The sequence below is a fragment of the Mandrillus leucophaeus genome, unplaced genomic scaffold (assembly GCF_000951045.1).
Source record: "Mandrillus leucophaeus isolate KB7577 unplaced genomic scaffold, Mleu.le_1.0 Scaffold274, whole genome shotgun sequence".
In the NCBI taxonomy this organism is placed as follows: domain Eukaryota; kingdom Metazoa; phylum Chordata; class Mammalia; order Primates; family Cercopithecidae; genus Mandrillus; species Mandrillus leucophaeus.
Window position 1 is genome coordinate 553,214 of NW_012102854.1, and position 4,951 is coordinate 558,164.

Below are 4,951 nucleotides of genomic sequence, written 5' to 3' on the forward strand. Positions count from 1 at the left end.
AACTATTTCCACACATAGAGTGCCCCAGTTTTCACAGCTCCCAACTAAGAGACTCCATCCTAAACCATCTAAAATTGGGAACTGAAAGGACTTGGTATTCACTAGTCTCTCTAGAACACAGAACGAACAGGTGGGTTGTTTGTTTGTTTTTTGGTGTTTTTGTTTTTGTTTTTGTTTTTGCTTTTGAGATGGAGTTTCGCTCTTGTTGCCCAGGCTGGAGTGCAACGATGCGATCTGGGCTCGCCGTAATCTCTGCCTCCCGGATTCAAGCAATTCTCCTGTCTCAGGCTCCTGAGTAGCTGGGATTACAGGCATGTGCCACCACAGCCAGCTAATTTTGTATTTTTAGTAGCAACAAGGTTTCTCCATGTTGGTCAGGCTGGTCTCAAACTCCCAACCTCAGGTGATCTGCCCGCCCCAGCCTCCCAAAGTGCTGGGATTACAGGTGTGAGCCACCGCCACCGGCCAAGAGGTGGTTTTAAACTGATACACTAACCCAGCCATTGTTTACATATCAGGACGGGTGCAGCGAATGGTCTAAAGTGCACACCTCTCAGTTTCTCTCTGGAAGTGTCTGTCTGCACACTTTTTCAGCTGTGGTTTGAGAATCTATCCTGCACCTGGAAACCAATGGGGTAGAGAAGCAATAGACCTATGGGAGCCTGAACAGGAGCTTAGGCATTTCCTGTGCTTTTCCCCCTCAGTTTGCTTGAGCAATAAAGCCAGGTATGTAGATGCTCCCTGAAGGAGCATTGAGTGCCATAACTTCTACAGCTCCCTCCCAAGGGGTTGCCTCTATAACCACCTAGCTCTGTAAGTTGATTGAGCTCAGCATTCCTGAGCCTCCCTAGACCACAGAAAACAAAGATGTGGACATTCAATGACGCCACGTCCAGCAAAGGATCAGAGGATGCGATTTGAAGGAGAGTGCAGGCATTTGCTACAGATACACTCCCTGACTTAATGCAGGGAGACTTGGAGATAAATTCCTCTCAGCTTCACCCTGAGGATAAAATGAAGTGGAAGACAAATCTAACGCCCCAATCTTTCCAGCTACATTTAGAGGGACTGGCTTCTATCTTACCTGACTCAGAGGACTGCCAGGTCTTGGCACATCCTAATCTCCTAGGGGTCACTAAAAACAGATACTGCAGTTTGGACAAACACAAAAATGTGAGAGGCACCTTACATGTATTGATTAGGCTCTTCTATGTAAGGCCAGTGTGAAAAACTGAGTGAGACTGTTTTCTTATTAATACACAGAAACCAACACAGAGATACAAGGAAAATGAAGAAACAGGGAAATATGTTCCAAATAATAGAACAAAATTAATTTCCAGAAACCAACCCTACTGAAATGGAGATAATGCGATTTACCCAACAGGCAATTCAAAAGAATCATCACAAAGATGCTCACCAAGGTGAGGAAAGCAATGCATGAACAACCTTGAGAATTTCAATAAGCAGAAAGTATAAAAAAGTACCAAACAGAAATCTTAGGGATGGCCAGGTAGGGAGGCTCATGCCTGTAAAATCCCAGCACTTTGGGAAGCCCAAGCAGGTGGATCACCTGAGGTAAGGAGTTTGAGACCAGCCTGGCCAACATGGTGAAACCCCATCTCTACTAAAAATACAAAAAATTAGCTGGGTGTGGTGACTTGTACCTGTAATCCCAGCTACTTGGGAAGCTGAGCAGAACTGCTGGAACCCGGAGGCAGAGGTTGCACTGAGCCAAGATCATGCCATTGCACTCCAGCCTAGGTGACAGAGCAAGACGAAAGAAAGAAAGAGAGAAAGAGAGAAAGAAAGAAAGAAGGAAGGAAGGAAGGAGAAAGAGAGAGAGAGAGAGAGAAAGGAAGGAAGGAAGGGGAAGGAAGGAAGGAAGGAAGGAAAAGGGGAAGGGAAGGGGGAGGAAGGAAAGAAAGAAAAAAGAAAGAAAGAAAGAAAAAGAAAGAAAGAGGGAAGGGAAGGGGGTAGAAGGAAAGAAAGAAAAGAAAAAAGAAAGAAAGAAAGAGAAAGAAAGAAAAATTAGGGCTGAAGAGTACAGTAACTGAACTGAAAAATGCAATAAACGGGTTCAGTATCGGACTAGATCAAACAGAAGCAAAGATCAACAAACTCAGAAACAGGTAATTGGAAATCATCCAATCTGAGGAGCAAAATAACATAAAATAGTGAAGACAGCAAAAGGGACTTTTGGAACACCATCAAGATTGCCAAAGGGTCAGAAGGATAAAAGAGAAGGAGACAGAGAGCTTATATAAAGAAATAATGGCAGAAAACTTCCCAAGCCTGGGAAAGGAAATAGAAATCCAGATCGAAGAAGCCAAAAGGACACCAAATAGGAGAAATCAAAAGAAACCCACACAGAGTTGCATTATAATCAAATTTTCAAAAGTTAAACACAAAGAATCTTTAAAGGAGCAAGGAAGAAGTGACTTCTTATGTTCACTTACATACAAGGTCACCTTAATAAGATCATCAGTGGATTTTTCCACAGAAATCTTGCAGGCCAGAAGGGAGTGGGATGATACATTGTTAGAGAGAAAACAACTGCCATGTGAGAATACTATACTCAGATAACCTGTATTTCATAAATGAAGGAGAAATTAAGACTTTCTCAGACAAACAAAAGTTGAAGGTGTTTAACACTCCTATATCTGCACTACAAGAAATGCTAAAGAGAATTCTTCAAGCTGAAGGAAAAGGTCATTTATTAGTAACATGAAAACATATGAAAGTATATAAAACTGGCCAGGCGAGCTGGCTCACACCTGTAATCCCAGCACTTTGGAAGGCCAAGGCAGCCAGACCACTTGAGGTCAGAAGTCCAAGACCAGCCTGGCCAACATGGTGAAACCCTGTCTCTACTAAAAACGCAAAAATTAGCTAGGCATGGTGGCACACGCCTGTAATCCAGCTACTTGGGAAGCTGAGGCAGGAGGTTCGTTTGAACCTGCAAGGCGAGGTTGCAGTGAGCAAAGATCACACCACCGCATTCCAGCCTGGGTGACAGAATGAGACTCCATCTTAAAAAACAAAAAAACGAAAACGAACTTACAGGTAAAAAATAAGTACATTGTCAAATTCACAACGCTCTAATACTGTAATGGTGAGGTGTAAATCAATTCTCTCTCTAGTTTGAAGATTAAAAGACAAAACTGGAGGCCAGGTGCGGTGGCTCACGCCTATAATCCCAGCACTTTGGGAGGCCCAGGCAGGCGGATCACGAGGTCAGGAGTTCAAGACCAGCCTAGCCAGCATGATGAAACCCCATCTCTACTAAAACTACAAAAAATAAGCTGGCCATGATGGCACGTACCTGTAGTCCCAGCTACTTGGGAGGCTGAGGCAGGAGAATTGCTTGAACCTGGAAGGTGGAGGTTGCAGTGAGCTGAGATTGCGCCATTGCACTCCAGCCTGGGCAACAGAGTGAGACTCCGACTAAAAAAAAAAAAAAAATACAAAACACCCATAATTTGTTAATTAACACAAATTACATGTAAACTGTGACATCAAACATTAAACTTTTCTTCGTCCAAGATGGCAGATTAGAGCATGCCTCAGCCACTTGGGAATAGCATGGTAGTGCATAAAGATAAACTCTGCGCACTTTATTTCAAGAAGAAAAATGGAAATCCACTGGAATCATGAACGATAACCCAGAACCTGGGGAAGGGAGTGGGAGCAATCAGCCCCTGCGGCAGTGGCCAGCTGATAAAAGTGAGTGAAACCCAAGCATGTGAAAGAGAGAGAGAGCCTCCCTCTGTGACTCAGCTTTCCACTGGGAATCAAAGCAACCCAGTTTAAGGGAGAGCACTTTGTGTCTCTCAAGGCTTAAAGTTAACTTGAGGAGAGGTTTGGAGATGCTAGAAGGAAAGACACTTGGAAAAGCTGATTAAATTACTCCACAATGTACCCATGTCATTGTATACACATCGCGATGAATACAATGTACACATTAAATGGTACCCCATAAATACATGCAATTATTACTTCTTAATTAAAAATAAAATGAAAAGATAAAAAATATATAGTAGCTCCTGGAAATGTAATATAAGGAATAATAAATAATAAATGTTTGGGGCCAGGCACGGTGGCTCACGCCTGTAATCCCAGCACTTTGGGAGGCTGAGGCGGGCAGATCACTAGGTCAGGAGTTCGAGACAAGCGTGACCAACATGGTGCAACCCGTCTGTAATAAAAATACAAAAATTAACCAGGCATGGTGGTGGGCGCCTGTAATCCCAGTTACTCAGGAGGCTGAGGCAGGAGAATTGCTTGAACCCAGGAGGCAGAGGTTGCAGTGAGCCAAGATCGCACCATTGCATTCCAGCCTGGGCAACAGGGCGAGAGTCCGTCTCAAAAAAAAAAAAATTAGCCGGGCGCAGTGGCTCACGCCTGTAATCCCAGCAATATAGGCGGCCAAGGCAGTCAGATTACAAGGTCAGGAGTTTGAGACCAGCCTGGCCAATACGGTGAAACTCCATCTCTACTAAAAATACAAAAATTAGCTGGGCATGGTGGCAGGCACCTGAAGTCCCAGTTACTCTGGAGGCTGAGGCAGAAGAATCACTTGAACCTGGAAGGTGGAGGTTGCAGTAAGCCGAGGTCGTGCCAGTGCACTCCAGCCTGGCGACAGAGCGAGACTCTGTCTCAAAAAAGAAAAAAAAGAAAAAGAAAAAAAAAGAAAAAATAAATTTAAAAAATAAGGCTGGGCGCGGTGGCTGATGCCTGTAATCCCAGCACTTTGGGAGGCTGAGGCGGGCGGATCACGAGGTCAGGAGATCGAGACCTTCCTGGCTAACACGGTGAAACCCCGTCTCTACTAAAAATACAAAAAAATTAGCCGGGCGTGGTGGTGGGCGCCTGTAGTCCCAGCTACTTGGGAGGCTGAGGCAGGACAATCCCTTGAACCCAGGAGGTGGAGATTGCAGTGAGCCGAGATCGT

General features: G+C 44.5%; 1 pseudogene; it reads left to right on the top strand.

Annotated features, from left to right (window-relative positions):
• Positions 1 to 4,951, top strand: part of LOC105543096 — a 14,867-nt pseudogene that overhangs the window by 8,120 nt on the left and 1,796 nt on the right.